This window comes from Coptis chinensis, chromosome 2 (assembly GCF_015680905.1).
Source record: "Coptis chinensis isolate HL-2020 chromosome 2, ASM1568090v1, whole genome shotgun sequence".
NCBI lineage: Eukaryota > Viridiplantae > Streptophyta > Magnoliopsida > Ranunculales > Ranunculaceae > Coptis > Coptis chinensis.
The window spans coordinates 15,649,984-15,669,194 of NC_141457.1; the positions used below are offsets into that span (position 1 = coordinate 15,649,984).

Below are 19,211 nucleotides of genomic sequence, written 5' to 3' on the forward strand. Positions count from 1 at the left end.
AAACAAACAAGGGTGGGTGGGTTTAATGGCACTTTGGGAAGACTAACAATAGTAAAGAAAACAATTCTAAAGGGAACTAAGATGGCAGCAGCGCCATTTGATAAAATTAAAATAATAGTTTTTACCTACGAATAAGCTACGAAACTCAAACGCAAGTAAAACTAAAACTATATTCTTGCTTAAAGTTATCAAAGTTTTTATACTCTCGTTATCGTTATATATATTTAGAGTAGAGAATTCGTTCCACTCCTAGTTCTTTAGAATTAGCGTTTACTACGATTATCAGTCTATCAAAGTTTTTTTTTTGAAATAACTAGGGGTTCAGCCCCCAAACTTTATTTATTTAGGTTCTCAAGTAGAATATTCCTTCCTTATCCCTCATGATCAATATATGCATTTTTTTATCCATAGGGGGAATAAAAAGAAAAAAAAACCATTACACTCTTCTCTATTTAATTTCGATAGGTAATCAGCTACTTGGTTACCCTCCTGGAAGACATGGACAAAGGATAATTGATCAAACTTCAAACTCACAGCTTGAATTTGTGCTACTAGGTTCCTACAGTACCACAGTGGCTTTCCCTTTTTAGTTAAGATTTGTACCCCCTGCATAGAGTCTGATTGCACTTGAAGTCATTTAATGTTCAGCTGTACCGCACCTTCCAACCCTTTTAGAACCACGAGAAGCTCCTGATAGATCACCGATAACCTCTTAGAACTACCATTGTACGCCATTATCACTTCCCCATAGCTATCCCTCAAGACTCCTCCATAGCTTGACACCCCCTCTTGCACCGACCCATCAGTGTTAAGGACTACTGTACCCACCTCTGGTTTTTCCCATTTAACCCATCTTTCCTCTTTGTGTATGGCTCTTACCCGAATTCCCAACTTTGCCAACAACAATCTGGTTCCCACATCTTCCTGGACTGATTCCAGTGTTTTCCCCATGTAAATCTTCATACTATTTAGGACCTTTTGACTTACCTCATCAGCTGCTCTAAATCGGTTTTTCTTCAACCTCCAATTTCGCTCAGTCCAAATGGCTTGAATTGCTACGCAAATAAAAGCTCTAATCACTTCTGACACCATGGTATTCGTTCTACTTAATCGCATTAAGTAGTACTATTCATCATGGGATGCTCTTACTGTGAATGGTAGTCCCATAGCCCTCTTGAACTCTTCCTAGACTAACTTAGAGTAGGAACAATAAAAAAAACAGATGGCCCGAACTTTCTTTATGGTTTCCCCACACAAACAACATTTTGTAGTGCTTATAACCTTCTTCGCCATCAGTCAATTCTGTGTTGGGAGGGCTCCGGAGGACAATTGCCAAACTGTGAATGAATGCTTTGGGACTGAGTACTTCCCCCATACTATCTTGAACCATTTGACTTTACTCCTCACATTCTTTAGGATAGAATATGCTGATGATGTAGAGAATTCTCCTGAGCTGTTAGGTGTCCATGTGACCTGGTCTTCTGTGATGTAGGCATTAATCTCCGTGTTCATAATCCATTCCTTTACCTCGCACTCCCGTAGATCAGTGATTATCCTTGACCAGCCACCATCAGCTATCACTTCTGACACCTTTGCATCTTCTGGGACTGCATTTGCTAGTAGAGCTATGGCTTGACTATTGAGAATAAGTGGGCCTGAACACCATGGGTCATGCCAAAAGCTGGTACCATCTCCATTTGCAATACAATATCTAATGAACTTCCATGATATCTCTCTTTGTTTCATTATACCTCTCCACACCCATGAACAGTCCCTTGGAGCTTTCATGGTCCAAAAATGTTTTTGCTTGATGTGAAGTTGCCATGACCATTTAACCCATAGACAGTCTGATTTCTGTGCAAGTTTAAAAACCAGGCCACAGTATGCTGCTTTATTCCAAACTCTAGGGTCAACAAGGCCAATCCCTCCATGTTCTTTATCTAGTCTGAGGGTCGTACTACTCGCATGATGCATCTTCTTTTCCATGCTTGGCCCTGCCCATATAAATCTGTTGCATAACTTTGCCACCTTGTCTATCACATTCTTAGGAAGAACAAAAATTTGAGCCCAATAGGTTTGAAAAGATGATAGGACTGATTTCACCAATTGCACTCTTCCGACTCTGTTGAGATCCTTATTCTTCCAGTTAGATATTCTAGCCGAGATCTTCTCTATTAGCGGCAAACATTCTCTTATGCCAAGTCTCGTTGCGGTGAGGGGGAGACCTAAGTAGGTGATGGGTGGAGCAACCACTGAGATATTCATAATTGCTGCCAACTCTAGTCTTTCTGCTTCATTCATGCTTCCTGTGAGAAGTGTAGTCTTATCATTGCTGAAATGAAGCCCTCACAGCATCGAGAAAAATTTTGAGTATCCCTTATGGCCTTCATAGATTCAATATTGCCTTTACAGAAAAGAAGCACATCATCCGCAAAACAGAAGTGTGATATTGCTAACTTCCTACACTTTGAATGAGCACTAATTCTGTTCATCTGCAAATCTAGGTGGAGAAGTGAACTCAAGATCTCTATGACAAGTACAAACAAATACGGAGATACTGGATCACCCTGCCGCAAACCTCCATTTCCTTCAAAATAGCCTTCCGGCATCCCATTCACCATAACTAAATATGTAGGAGTAGCATAGCACATTTTTACCCATTCTATGAATAAGTTAGGAAACTTGAATCGGCACAAGATGGCTTCAAGAGCTTGCCAAGAAACAGAATCGTACGCCTTTTTAATATCAAGCTTGATTGCACATCTCTTCTAGCCATGCTTTCTCGAATACCCCCTTAATAGCTCATGAGCTAAGAGAAGATTGTCTTGAATAGACCTCCCCAATATAAAGGCTGATTGGGAACTTGAGATTAGCCCAGAGATGCAAGTCTTCATTCTGTTGGTTATAACTTTCGACACACATTTATATATTATGTTACAGCAAGCTATGGGTCGAAAAGAGCCAACTGAAGATACATTTTTCATCAGTCTATCAAAGTTAATGAGAGTAATGATGGAAATTATACTGCGATGGCAATTCAAATACTAAGGTTCGAATCTAGATAAAGAATTAGGGTAATTTGATTCCACATTGAATTCAACTTAATAAACTAGCATAGATTGTTGTAATCTAATTCTTCCGTTCTTATGATAAGAATTGGTTGTTCTAATCCCTAATCATTCATGGCAATCTCTACCAAATAATGACTAGCATGTGAGGAAGTTCAACCCATTCTCATGGCGAATCAACTACCTTCTAGAGTGGAATAGAATCTTACAACTATTTTTACACTACACAATCAAGTTTTCATCAAGGCTTCCTCAAACCCCTCTAATGGAGGTTTAGCCTTGATTCATAAAACTATCATTTCTATAGGAATTAAAACAAGACATGATATAAAGATTATAATTTTACTTATTTGAATTAAAAGGGAAATCTAATCATGCAAGATTGAATTGAACTAGTAAAGATTGATAACTAAATCTATGAATTGAACTAAAATGATTAGATTGGAATGAAACTAGATTTATGAATAACTAACTAACTTTATTGATCTAATGAATAAATAACAATACTGATTCAAAACTGAATTAAAAATAAGGTAATAAAACTAATTAATGGAGTTTAAGCTAATTTATTTTCTAATCTAGGTCTAGTTAATGAGTCTACCTTTTTCCTCCCCTCAAGAAGAGAAAGAGATCCCCAATTTCGTGCATGGGCCTGGAGCCATGTTTTGGGCCGGAAAATCGAGCCCAAAACCCAAATGTTTCAGTCCACAGAGACCTTTTCAGTTAGATTTGACTTCAATAGACTTTTCGTCCACTTATACTTCTCTGATTGGGTCAAGGTTTGGACCATTAGAAAGATCTTTCCACGACGGTCGTTTTGACATAAGGTAGGCCCAATTCCGAGGTCTGAGTCCAAAGATACAGTCTTCGGAAGTTTTGCTGACTTTTGTGCGCTGTTTTTGCCTGCGTTGATTTTGACTTTTCAGCTTTAACCGGGGTTTAAAAAGGCTTTTTCTCCTTGAATCTTGGCCTTTAATCACAGAACTTCTTAGTAACTAACTCTTGCTCCTTTATCTCGCAAAAGTGACACATTTCTGCACATAATCGATTCCAATGCCTGAAATACATAAAAACATGTAATCAACATTAACTCTTATTTATTACTCACATAATTGGTCTAAAAGTATTATTGTTAAGGGGTTAAAACTACAGTTTTGGGCTCTTATCAATTAGAAAATAAAATTTAAACAAAAATAAATAAAGAGAAGAGAAAGAACAGAGCTTTTTCTCCAACTAACCTCAAATTAACTTTTAATTTTTAATTTGAACTCAAACAGAGGGAAGCCAAGATGGGATGGTTAAGAGTTGCAAGATCTTCCCATTACCAGTGAACCCTAATTCCTATGCTAATCAAATTAAGTTTCTTCAATTCTACTCCCAGTATGAGTACAATACTACACCAGTTGAATACCATCCCACATTGATCACCTATTCTGGCTCAATTAAACCTCAAAGCCAGACTCATTATTCTTCAAATTAAATCATGGAATTACACCACAACCAAATTCTCTTCAATTGCATTCCCTTTTTCCTTATTAAATTATAGAACATTCATTATCCTGCATTTAATTTTAAATAACCCAATTGTTATTTTCGGTCTTTCTTATTTCTCAGTTCTTGTAAACATATTACTCATCGAACGACAATTTTAGCCCAATAATAGCTAGTTCGGATTAATTATTGTTATCAAGCAACAATTATTCATAGCGATGACGATGTGGATCGAATGGGTTTATGCAATGACATTTGTGATTGAGGAATGTCATTCAGTAATTTGGTGTTTGTTATTGAGCAATTAGATAGAGATGAAACTGGTGTCTGGTGGTTTAATAGTGACTTTATTGCTTGATACTAAGGAGATGTATTTATTTAAGCATTTCTCTGATCAAGTTTATCTGTTTTATCTTCTTAGTTTTGGATAGGTTTAAGGTCATATTATTGTTCAATTCGAACGTCAATCTGTTTTATCAAATTTTGTTCAGGAGAATTTAAGCTTAGTGATGGGTTGAGGGGGTTGGGGAAGAAGATGAATAGTACACGTCTTTATATGGAAAGCAAAAAAAATGTAGCCTTTGGATTCTTGTTTATCTGACAATAAATATTGACATCTTGATTTAATCTTAACCGTCCATACTTTGAAGGGGAATAATTGCTTAAGTGGACCAATCAAATATTGTTGATATTTCAAGTTTAATCTAGGTGCGGAGTAAGTGCTTTGATTGATGCTGATGTGGGTTAAAATAACACTTTAGTGCTTACCCACTTACCACCAGGTCAAATTTGATTGGATTACAAGTCATGAAAATGAAATTCCACGCATGAAAAGAAGTTGCCACATCCTCTTTCAGGTACTGGAATTTTGTGTCCCAAACGGAGCTGTTTGTGTTCTTCAAGTTCAAGGTTTAATTTGCCTAAAGTGAACTTCAGGGTCTCCTCTAATAATCTTGGCCAAGTTCAAGGGTCAAAACTGCTTTTTTCCCAATTGTATGAGGGTATTATAACTTCAGTTTCTAAATAGTCTCTACTCTACAACATGATATATGTACATCAAACTTACCATTCATTAGGATCAATTGTAGCGTATTGGTTCAATTGGTGTATAGAAAATTAATGTGATGCCGGAAGGAGCAAAATCATACTCCATTCACGGGTGACATACTCCATTGCTAGATGAGTAGTACATAGCCCAAAAACTAAAAAATTCTTTTGTCAACCACAAATATTCATCACAACTTGAAGAAGAGGATAACACATTTGAATCTAGGGGAACAACTAAGAGAATATCAGATCCACTAACCTCACTTTATGACTCAATGAGACATTGCAACAAATACGTAGAACCCATTTTAATTCAAAGCAAACAATAACAATGTATTAAAAATTATTTATTTAAATCATTTTTTTTTATCTCTTTGTTTTTGTGTTTATATAAACCTAACACATATAGACCTGGTTCATCGGAGAGACGAATTGGCTTCCTACTACCAACGCCCTAATCAGTTCCAAACAAACAATAATATCATGAAAAAAATAACTACGGCCTAGAAGATGACGCCTCATCTTTGAGAGGGTATTAATCCATGAAAATATTGCAATTGTAAAAAATATATTCCAATTAATCCACTTTTCTTCTCACCTTCTTTCTGCAAATACCCAACAAAAGAAAGAATCTCCATTCCAAACTCTAATGACAACATAAGAAAAGAGGTTTAGATTTAAGAAAAAGAAGGAAACCTGTTGCTTTTCTTTGCAATCCAAACTGATTTTGTTGGGAAGAGATTTCGAGCTGCGTGGCTAGTAATAAAGTAAAGAAGAGTTTTGGGGTTCGGGGTTTTTCCTCATGAAGAATGAAAAAATATAGATTGGGTTTCCGATTCTTTTTTTTGTAGCTAAACTATTAAAACTGGGTGTGTATTTTGTTTTCTTTTTTCTAAAACACATGAAAAGACAAATTTGACTTACATTAAATTTGATAATAGAACATTAATATAGGTAGGATGTAGTAATGCTTATGAAGTTTGCTTATTTTTCGAGTAGGAACTATTTTAAACAATTTACTTACGTGGCTCACTATGAGCATCCCATATCTTGGGAGAACGGACATTAATATAGGTAGGATGCAGTAATGCTTATGAAGTTTGCTTATTTTCTGGTTAGAATTCGCTTTGGCAAATGCAAGGTCTAATCCATCTCCTGCACCAAAAGTTGAAACCCCAACCACGACTCCAACCCCAAAGGTTTATTCACCAACCATGACTCTAGCTCCAAAGGTTGATTCATAACCAACCACAACTCCAATTCCTACAGGAGGATGTTCGCTAGTAATGCGAAGACCGATAGTAAATCGGTGAGTTTTTAGGGTCATTTTAAGTAGCAGTATGCTATCTACTTGGGATAATATATAATGCATCCTCTTACAAGGACACAAGGTTGCTATTGGATCCTCAAAGTGTATTCACATAGATATTACCAAACCTAACAATGTGTGCTAAATCCCATCACACATCGTTATCTGAAAACTTTCCACGTTAATAAAGTTTAATCATGACGTGTTTAACGGCAAGACATACATACAATTCAAAACTTCAATCACTAAAACACAAGCTATATTAATTTCATTTGCAGGCGTACGTTTCAAGCTGCCTGGACTGACGCATGCAAACATGTTGGGGATTTCACCTTTATTGTTCCTAGAGTGGGGGGGAGCTTGAAACAAGTATCCAAATGTTGAAATCATAGGAACATTGAAGGCTCCTCCATATCTGAGTGCCTTCAAGGAGCCAATTTGGCTTGAATTTAGAGACTTGTCTTCTATTAATATCACTGGACCTGGTACTGGAATGTTGGATGGGATATGGCCAGGGAGAAGCTGGGAGAAGCTTCCTATGCGCGTGATGGTTGTCGTAATTCTGGAGGACATTGCAAAAATTACCCTATTGTAATTAAGTGCCATTCGTATCTGTCATCATTACACTGAAACCTCAGGATTGTTGGAACACTCATTCCATAATATCTTACCACACTCAATGACAGCTGATTTTCATCATCAAATAATAATAGACAAACGTGGTAAAATGATAAAGTGACAAATTACTGTGCAATGATTATCCGTGAAATGACATAAAATAAAAGTAAATATAAAAAATATTAAAAGATCGTATATCAAAGAAATAGTACTCCGCAGAATGGTGTGGTACTCCCCACTTTTAGTTATATTGTTATGCTAATATCATCTTTATATACTAATTTTAAACTTATTTAATCTAAGAAACTTTGCTTATTAACCATATGTGATTTGCGGTCTCTGAAAATCGTTAATGCTTCAGGAGGCACGATCAACAATATTGCATTAGTAAATAGTAAGGGGTTCCATATGAGCTTATTATTGAGTAGCGACATCCTTCTCCAAGATATGAACATCACTGCCCCAAATAAAAATCTAAATACTCATGGCATTCACAGAAGCCAGTCTACAAAAATCAATATAACTTCTTCAACAATTGGTGTTGGTGATGATTGCATCTCCATTGGACCAAGTAGCAACAATATTTCTATATCCAAAATAACTTGTGGACTAGGACATGGTATCAGGTAATGTTCATATACGACTTATTCAAAAATAATCACATAACTGCATTTGCTAAAATACTATGAAGATTTTAAATAGAAAATATTTATATTTGGTACAATTACAGTGTAGGAAGTTTGGGCAAGTATCCAAGTGAGCAGGACGTCAATGGGGTTTATGTAAAGAATTGTACGTTAATAGGCATTGATAATGGTGTTAGAGTCAAGAGTTGGCCGGGATCACCCCCTAGCAAGGCTAGTAATCTCAAGTTTGAAGACATCATCATGACCAACGTCAAAAATCCTATTATCATTGATCAAGAGTATTGCCCAGGGAAGGGTTGTGAAATTAAGGTAAATCTTCTTTAATTAATTTGCATATATATATAATCTATTTGGATGTCTAATTTATGAAAAAATGGAGTTATAATTGCCACATATAATTACTTTTTTCTCATTTACAGCCCTCACAAGTAAAGATAAGTGATGTTCTTTTCAAGAATATCAAAGGCTCTGCAACTACAAAGTCCAAAGTAACTTTGGTGTGCAAGTCAAGTATGTCGTGTGAGAACGTAGTACTTACCAACATCGATCTTAAGTATATTTTGAATTGCCTGATGGTCCTGAAACTTCAAGTTGTACCAACGTGAAAGGAATCTCTATTACTAGCATGAAAAATCCATGCCACAACCTTTCTTATAAACAATCCCCTCAATGATGTTGTGAAATTATTATAAATAGTATCAAGAGTGCTGTCCTTTTTTCTCCCGGACTGTAGCTCTATGAACACGTACCATTGTCTTACAATTAAGAACACCTTCAGTCCAACTCAAGAAGAAAAAAGTTGTTCCATTGAGCGTTTGCTAATACAAATACTTAGACATGGTGGTCATCATGATAGTAACCACGTCACATGTATTCCAATAGAATATTATTATAAGTAAATTAAAGTTATATCTTTTATTTCAATTTCTATCATTTTTCTTTTAACTTTCGTATCGCTCTAATAATAATAATAATAATGTATGAGGATGCTTGAACAACTCAAAAGGGACTTAATTATATGTATCCATCCTAAAAAAAGGTCAGGCAAGACTATAGCCATGACACTTGTGCAACATAATATTGGAAATCAACATCACAAGTGAAAGGACTATAAATCTGAGACCAACCTGACCTAGGGTTTCCATATTGACAACCATCAAAAGTTGCACAATTTGCCCCTCTAATAAAAAGTCACTTGAATTACTGTTTAGGTGTCTGTGATGGCCGGTGGAACAATAAGCTCCTTATTGTCTACATAATTTTCATGTCTCGGGTAGTCGGGTGTCTTCACGAGTTGGCATATAGTGGCTCTCGAGAATGTAGATCAAGCACTTGGATATCATGTAGGATTGTTGAACTGCTGATAGCATATCTTACCTATATCAATATTTCTTCTCCCAATATGCCCACAGTGAGCCACATCAGCTATTTTTTTTAAAAAGCACCTACTTGAAAATTAATTAATTGTTTGATTACTAAGTTAAACTTATTGGTGTGTTTAGGGGCAATTTATAATAAAAACATTTTTGTCTTTTTTCACATATTTTGGAAAAAGAGAAACAAAATACACGCTCAATTTCCATAGTTCGCTACAACTAAAAAAATCAGAAACCCAATCTATATTTTGTTCTTCGTAAGGAAAAACCCCAAACCCCAAATCATTTCAAAGCCTCAAACTCGAAGAAGAAAAAAACTACAAAACAATACTTGAGCAACAATATGTTTAGAAAGAAAACATATTGCTTAAAGTTGGAATCTTCCTAAAAAAGAAAAAAAAAATTAATACTTCAAACAACTTCAATTTGACATTGTTCAGCAGCAAGTATCTTCTCTTGTGTTTATGTTGAATATTTTTAATATTCTTCTAACTTGATATTTTTTTTTACCGTTGACGACTGCATCAAAATCAATACACTCGATATTCTTCTTCAATCTACCAATTTCGAGGTTTTTTTAAAAGGAATTTTAGTAAATAAATGATTGATTTGTTGGTTTGAGTGAAAGAATGCGTGTTGGATTCACTGGGGCACCAGTCTGCGATCAAGCAAACATATATAATAGGATGGAGAAAACTCACGGTTCCCGACCTTCACCATTCTCAGTTTTGCTTGACGAGGTAATTCCATTTATTAGTGCCATTAATATTCTTATACAAGAGTAACTTATTTTAGTAGTTTCAATAAAGTAGGTGCACTCTTCCACCAAAGATACATATATATGTTACTGGTGGCAATCTGTTGTAGATATTGATGATGAAATCACAAGGATTTTAAATTGATTTCTAAAGTTAATTAAGAAGTTTAAATTCATAAAACGTACTGAGCAGAGAACAAAGCTTGACATCAATGTCAAAGATAGTTGTAATTAACTATCTGTATGATCTAGGAGATGCAAGTTCTACAAATTTTAAAGAGGATATATAACGCAACCGGCTATCATAATATTTAAAAGTTAATTTAGCAAAATTTAAGAATACTGATTGTGTGTGCAATTTTGTCTCTATATCTTTGTATAAGATTCGAGTTGGGCAATTGAAGAATTAGTTGACGATAATTCCCTGCTCAATCAATGTTTTGATTTCCCAAATTAATATTTGATTTTCTTTTTCACTATGGTTTCTTACGTTGCGAAAAATTTAAATTACTCCTTATATATGATAGGATGGAAAGTTTTTTGTGTCTACAATACTCAATAGAATGCTCTTAAACCATAAAGTGTTGTAGCTATTGAGTGATTTTTTGCTCCCAGCGTTGGTTCCTCCAAGCGCTCCAAGGGATATATCAGCCATACACGTTTCATTTTTTCCATCCAAAAAAAGATGTTACAGCTGTATAAAATCTTCAAAATTTTGGATTTTACTTGTTTGTCCCTCATAATTAAAAAGGAAATAAAAAGGAAAAATATAAAGAAAAAAAGAAAGTGGAATAAACCAACGTGTGTTCCTTCTTATACGGCAGTTTCTTCAACTTCTTACTGCAAAAACCAGTTACTCTTTTCAATTAATTAACAACCACACTTATCTAGTGACTAGATGCGTAGGTTCCCTAATCCACAATTATCCAACAGTAACAAAGATCTGATGTTGTTAGGCACCTCATTCAATGCTTGAAAATCACCAGACCTTTGATTCATACTAGCTAATTTATTTCCTTTGTTATTGAAGCTGGTCAAATGAAGCCAAACATGATATAGTACTTGAGGATAAGATTTCAGTAAGTTTCCTTGTCTTCATCCTTGAGCCACGTAGGTTAAAGCGAAAAAAGAAAAAATATAGTCAATATACTGAAACTACAGTATACCTAAACGTGCTAACCGCAGTTGTTGGTCCTCTGGGTGTGAGTAGAAGATTACAATTTTGTTTATAATTTTGCATACTGTTTCTAATTGTGCTAGTGATGGTGGTTGAGGACTTGGGGTCCATGGGTCTAATGAGTTAGCATATTTGATATGATATTTAGTTTTTATGGGAGTTGATCATCTTCTCAGATATTATTTTTCTATATTAATTACCCTGGGCTTTGTTTTTTCCGTCAATTTGTTGCTTTATCTATTTCTTTTTTGAATGACGACAGGGTGATGCTGACAGTGCACTTGATCGACTTTGGCAGAAGAAGAAGGTCGAAGTTCAGCAGCAGTAGAGATGCTGTTTAGCATTTGAAGGTCTTCTGTAGGGAGAGTAATTTAGAACTTAGAACCCTTTTGGTATTATTTTTGGTGAACCTAATAGTTTTTAATCGATGTTTGTCTTAACACTTGGGATACCTGAATCTACATGTTAGAATGAACTAATGAAGTGTGTCAACTGCTTTCTACTTCTGCAATGTTAACCAGCTTTACTTAATTTCCATCCTCATTGGGCGACATCTGAGTCTAAATTATTATTTGATGACTTAAAGAGATATTTAGATACTTGTCTGTATGCCCTATGTAGGATTGTATTTGTGTATATATATTTCAAGATGATACCTGCGCTTGTAGATGCTACTGTAAGTTGTACCGTAGTTGTGAAATAATTCCTACACTGTCGTCACTCACAACACTCTGTTTGGTTAAGGCAGTTGGCACATTGGGGTGGGAGAGGATTTTTCTTCATCCTCCAAAAAATCAAATACTGATTTTGAGGAAATGAAGTGGTAGGTTTATCAGCTTCAGAGAGATTTATGATCCACTGCCTGCAGTGTTGATTCAGTTGAAAAAGAAGAGCGACTGAATGAGAGTTTTTAACGTAATTATGGCGGGGGTGTAGCCCTCTCTTTGGATCCAAGGTCCAGAAGTCCAAGTTTGCAGTCAGCTAGTTACCATGGCCATAGGAATAGATAGGCAGGGAGTTGTCAACTTCTATGCATTATGTTTTTGATCATGCACATCAAGAAACATGTTCTCTGGTAATGTCTGTTTGACTAATTCCTCAGACACCAAAATTGAGAGGAAATGGTAAAGCCATACCGAATAGATAGAATGCTGCACTTGAAATCCCAAATACTGAAGCAACCCCTCTTCTTTGAATCTGTCTTTGAATTGTAATAATTTAAGAACACAAGTTAGAGTGAAAACACTCCCTTTACATGTTCACTGAATTTTATACAAACGACAAATAAAAACAAAATGTATGTAAGTTTTCTCATTTAACTACAAATCAAGACTTCCTACATAAATCAAATATAAAAACAAGTACTATTTTATTTTTCTTTTTCCAACAATGATGCACTACTCTAGATAAACGTCTTTGTAGCTTTTGCATATTGGTCGGAACCGATCCATCCCACTGCCCAATTTTTCTTGCGTAATGATTTCCACATTGCCGCTTCGGCAATCTAACAAGCTGCCAACCTCGCCAAACCGGAGGTAGAGGAGCAATATCTTTTAGCACAACCGGCACAAAATGTGTTCCTTTGTTTATGTGGCAAATGACGATTATCCAAAACAATTCTTACGGACTGTCCTCGGTGGGAAGTACGTAACACATAATTTTGGTGGTGCTATAGTGACAAAAGCAACATTAAAAGCACTTGCGACTAAGGAACCCATGTCCGGTAGATCAAGCCATTCTTTTTCATTCATTGTAAAAGACTTGGTACACTCTAAGTTTCTTTTGTGGTTTTCAAACACGCCATGACCGCACAACTTTGAATAGTAATCCGCATATTGCATCAGCTCTTTCAACATAAGCCCCTTATGGTCTTCCATGCTAAATCATCTCATATCCTAACAAAGTAGCTATGGATCTATAACCACAATGCCCATCCGAGTTACCTGCGCCCAATGACTCAATCATATCACAAATCAAAGGATTAAAGTCACCCAAAACATTTTCCCACTTATGCTTGAGGTCTTCATTTTTAGAATTATTTCCGCCTAGTATTTTTTTTTTTTCTACTTCTCTTCACCTTAATTTTTTTTGTTGCTTCCCTTTCCATGTCGTCATTTTTGCTGAAATCAAGCCTTCTACGTGGTAATCCCTGCATAAAGTGTACATTTTGTTTATAATTATTATGATTCTATGATATGATAAACTTGTGACCGAAAAAATTGAAGTATCTAAAGCTGTAGTACTAGTTTTTGACATACTAATAGCATGACTCTAACTAGATTATAGTTATTTTAGATGGTACCTGTCTAAACTCAAATATCATTGATCATGGAATTAAAGTCGCTTTGATTGTGGTTGTCCTCCATGGTTCATGGAAACCTGCTTTGTGCCATTCAAACTTTAGTATAATTTCATTTGGTACAAAAAAGAGTGTATAAATTAAGTTATGGAATTGAATCACCTGTTGCAATAGTTGTTGAAAACTGAATGTAGAAGTAGTTGCAAAGCGATTTACAGAGCCGACTCCATTTTCTAGAGCACTAATTCCCTATCACAATTCACAAATACGCTTTAGCAAGACAAATAAGAATGTACACATAACCACTTTGTAAATGAAAATTGATCGCTTGCATTATCTACGTGAAAGAAAACCAAGCAGTGCATGGCTATTTAGTTTAACATCACAAGTCAGACTGTCAGAGTCCATAGAATAAAAGAGATTTTTTTTTTTTGTAAAAACACATGGGTTACTACTTACTATCACAATGCAGCACATAAACTATTTGTACTATGCTCTATACTTTCTAAACCCATAAAAACACCTCCTGATCACAGTTCCTGTACCTACTTTCATACAGTTTCTTCTTTACATCTGTTTAAATTGCACTCGATGACAAATCAAACTCTAGCAAACACAAAAATACGGTAACATGTGTGTATTCATTTGGTAAATGTTGTGATGTTTTGATATCAAGTTGTATTTGCTGTTCAAACAATGACTCCGTGGTTGTTTCCATATACAAAACTATTTGAATTACTGGTTATAGCCTTTTGTGCCATGATCAGGATGACCAAGGAACTGATCACGGTGAAGTGTTTCACTGTTTGAAAGGGTAATTTATGGATGTTATATCAGTGTTCATATTTTATCTTTTTTACTTTCTGACTAAAAGAACCACAATAAGATCCAATCAAGGCATAAAACGTCATACGGAAAACCAAGTAGATTAATTCATAGAGAACCAACAAAAAAAACAAAGCTACTGATTTCTTTTGTAAAAGAGAATGTTAATTCAAACTAAACTTCACAAGTAAACCCACCAGCAAACAATAAAATGACAAACCAAATGACATGATGACTTTCAGACAAATAAACCATTTAACTTCTCAAATACTCACCTGGCTCAACGATGCCACAGGAGGTAAAGGGCCGGGGGCAGTGTTGCGCCCTGTAGGCAATGTCGAGGCTGACCTCTGAGCGGGGATACTAAGCTGTTCATATAGAGCCATTTTGTTCCTTGGAGGTGCCCTTGGTCCTCCTTTCTCTGTATCATTAACATGAAGCCTAGGAAACCATACTTGAGTGGATTGAAGAGCAACTTCTTCAGCAGTGTTAAAATGTCTATTTTCCTCGTCACTTGTAGCTTGAACAGTATTCTTGTCACCTTGTTGTCATAAAATAAAGAGATGATAAGGCCACTAAATTGTTAATTAATTAAAATATCACATCATTAACCAAATGTAAATAATATTAAGACAAACCTTTCCCGGTTCTTTTACTCTTCTTCGATTTCGTTTCCAACACGCCTTTAATTCGAGCCTTGGGACCAAAACGTTTCTTGCGTACTGGATTCCTTAAGGGTGGAATGTCACCTGATTGGCTTCTAGTAAAGTTTTCCTCAATCTGCTTTGCAACATTATGTGAGCTTCCATGTGTATCTCCTTCACTGTCAGAAAAGAACTCTAGTGTTGAAATTGTGCGAAGCATTTCAAATATTGCAAACCCCTTCTTCTCTTTGACCTTGCTCCTTGTCCAACCAGTGTTTGTGCACAATGGGATATTTCACTAAACCGTAGTGAGAATTCGGGATCTAAGTCATCTCGAATCACTTCCCCGTTAGAGTCATACACAATATTGGTTGCAGCTTCCATTGTCCATCTCTTTAAATAATATACTGAAGGGAGACTAGACACCTCTAACTCAAGGAATAATTTCAGTATGTGTTTACACAAAATCCCCTGAAATTCAAACTTTTTGCAACTGCAGCTCACTAGTTGTGTAGAATCCGTGTAAGTAACTGTCCGCTTCCTAGTATTTGCTTTTCCAACCAACCTTACTGAGTAAGATCTTGTCTCACCATCAACACCAAGTAGTTCTAACTTTAAAGCTAGACTTTTGATGCATTGCTCCTGAAAGATCTTAAATATATTTCTTGTGTACTTCTCCGATGCTTCACGCTCAACCACCCAAAGAGTAGACAAAGTAGGTTTTGTTTTCTTGTTATTAGTATCAGCTAACCTTTCTTTCAAACGTCTCCTATTCAAAGCCTTGTCAAACTGACTTACAAATTCTCGAAGAATAAGATTTCCCGAGAAAAATTTCTTCAAAAATTTGTTAATGCTCTCACTTCTCTGCGTAGTTGTCATACCAGCACAAAAATGCTCGTGACCATAAACTTGTGCCCATTTAGTCTTCGTCTTATACAAATTCTTCAGCCATTCATTTGCTTGCACGCCATAGTCAGAAAGTAACTTTTTCCAACTTTCTTCAAATTCATCAACTGTTTCAGGGTTATATATACACCTTCTAAAATCATTTGCAAAAACTGTTGGGTATTTTTCGAAGACATACTTTAAGCACTTAGCCGCATTGAGATATATATGCCATAAACAAAATCTATGGTGGGTGTTAGGGAACACTGTGCTAATAGCATTGCCAATTGCAGGCGCTTGATCTGTAAAAATGGTTTCTGGGTGCTTTCCTCCCATTGCTTCTAGAAATGTCTTGAACAACCATTCAAAAGATGGTATTGTTTCATCCGCAAGCAAACCACATCCGAAAAGAACAGTTTGCCCATGATGGTTTACTCCGACCAGTGGTGCACATATCATATTGTAACCATTTGTCCTAAACGTTGTATCGAAGACATCACATCTCCAAAATTATGGTAGTCCGACCTTGACTTCAAGATCAAGAATGAAAAACTCTACAAAGCCTATTATGCTCATCCCTTTTAAGCTTGTAGAAAAAGAACTTATTGGCTTCTTCCTTCTTTGACAAGTAATCTAATAGGCATTGTGCATCACCTTCTTTCACAGACTCAAGACGTGTTCTTGAAATAACATTATATAAATCTGATTCTAAAAAATTCAAATATTCCGCCCCACCAGCCTCAGTGCTCAAATAACCCATAATATCGTTGGTTCCAATTCCTGAGGAGCTCATATTTTGTATGAGGTCTTTTTGTGAAAGATCTATTCTACGGTGAGACCGCAACATGTGTGCATTAGTTGGATCCACAAGAGGATGATTGTGCTCTTCCACAAATTCAGTCACAACATACTTCTTATTATCGTTCAATCTTATCATCATCATTGCCTTGCATCCACTCCTCCTTTCATCTCTTTTTTTAACTGGAGTTGTCTTCTGTTTGTAAAACCCTTCCCAAGAGCAAGTCAAATCTCTTCGCATTATTTCACGAGCCGCATTTTCGATACATCGAAGTTCTTCCTAACACTAAATCCGGCAGCCTCTTTGCATATCTGTTATAGAAATTATATGCCTCCATATCACTATCCAATAACATCCCAACTACAGGAATTTGATTATCTGAATATTTGTTATACTCTCGAAAGTCCACACCCACTTCCTCATTACTTTCTGCATAATCCATAACACCATCATTTTCCATCGAGTATAAGGATAAACGAGAGAGCTGAGCAATGTGTGTGTGTATTTTTTTTTTTCTTTTTTTAGAGAGTACGTGAAGAAGACTCAAGAGGTTCGAGGGACGGTTTTTTTTTTTGTTCCAATTTCCAACTCTTTCTGTTTTCTCCATCGTGTTTTTATGTAAGAAGTTGAAGATCTTTGCCATTATAAGAAGAAACACACGCGTTGGTTTATTCCACTTTCCTTTTTTCTTTATATTTTTCCTTTTTATTTCCTTTTTAATTATGAGGGACAAACAAGTAAAATCCAAAATTTTGAAGATTTTATACAGCTGTAACATCTTTTTTTGGATGGAAAAAATGAAACGTGTATGGCTGATATATCCCTTGGAGCGCTTGGAGGAACCAACGCTGGGAGCAAAAAATCACTCGTAGCTATTTACATAGTAAAGAACCTTGGATACACATGCATGTACTAACAATTTTCCTAGGTTCCCTGTAAACTATTGATGTGTATTATATTGGGAGTGAAGGTCCTTGTGTTGAAGATAATTGAAGAGATTGAAGATCCTTGTAAACTATTGATGTGTATTATGTTCTTATATTTTATAAAGGAGGTTGAAGACCCTTGTGTTCATGCATGTGATGTGTGGTCAGACCAAGAAGAGAAGGTATGGAAAGGTGTGCATAATTATTCCATCATAACATCAATTTATTACTATTGCAGTCCATTTTATCATCTTAGAGATGTTAAGAGCTACCTATGTTGGGGTCACATTTCCAATACATAATGGGGATCTAGGATTCGTGAGTGGTATGAATATCATAACAAACTATTTTCACTTATACACTTTGTAATTTTCTTACATGTGTTGATGTAATGATGCAGATTGGATAGGAGGATGAGTTAGACCAAAACTTAAACAAAGAGCAATAGAGGAATATGAAGACAAAGCTACAAGTTTGAGTTAGCACAAGTTGGCTAGAACTTTGTCATGATAGAAGTTATGATGATGTTGGCTATTATTTTGATGAAAGGGCATTTTGCGGATTGGAATTCTTAGAACCAAAACCTTTTGATGGAATATCATGAGAAGGTAAGGCAACTCAAAGTAACATCTTAGAGTTTCCATCCAAAGGCCAATGTGAACTAGCCTTTGGATCTTTGGTTCTTGCTCCTAACAAATCTATTACTCCATCTGTAATAAGTTTTCATTGAATTGCTCCATCCATTGCTCCAAAATTAAAGAAACAATAAGGAAGAATGAGCGGAAGTCAAGCTTTGATCGTTTATGCACCACAAGTTTGTAATTTTTCCAAGTTATATTCAACTGTCTTATTTGTGGATAAGGGACCAAAAACTTAACATTATTGTTGAAAACGGGGCCAAAAACTAAAAAATAATGTAAATGCGAGAGGCCAAAAATCATTGATTCAATTCTCCATGTGTTACACTACATCTTTACTTGCCACATGGCTTGCAACTTTCAAAAAAGAAATTTTATTATAATACAAAAATACGAAATTTGAAAAACTTCTTACTCAAAATTGTATTAAAACAAAATTTCAATGGATTTTCACGTGCAAGTGTGCAACCCTAAAAATAAGGTTGAAGTTAAAAGTTGACTGAGTCAACTAACAGAACTCAGGCCAAAAATGAACAAACAACCAAATTGGGGCAAAACGCTGAAATGCTGAATACCCCCTAAAAGAGTGTAAGGGTGGAATTCGAGCTAAACAAGCCGAGCTTTACCTTGCTCAAGCTCGCTCATTAATATAATGAGCTTTAAAATTGAGCTCGAGCTCGGCTCATATATTAAACGAAATGAGCT

General features: G+C 35.7%; 2 long non-coding RNA genes across 2 annotated transcripts; both read left to right on the forward strand.

Annotated features, from left to right (window-relative positions):
• The first annotated feature begins 9,606 nt into the window (after positions 1–9,606).
• Positions 9,607–18,726, forward strand: LOC147515091 (uncharacterized). Its single transcript, XR_015209847.1, has 2 exons — positions 9,607–10,296; positions 18,269–18,726. It is a non-coding gene; the product is annotated as an uncharacterized LOC147515091 (long non-coding RNA).
• Positions 10,303–12,021, forward strand: LOC147515092 (uncharacterized). Its single transcript, XR_015209846.1, has 2 exons — positions 10,303–11,392; positions 11,753–12,021. It is a non-coding gene; the product is annotated as an uncharacterized LOC147515092 (long non-coding RNA).
• Positions 18,727–19,211: the final 485 nt, after the last annotated feature.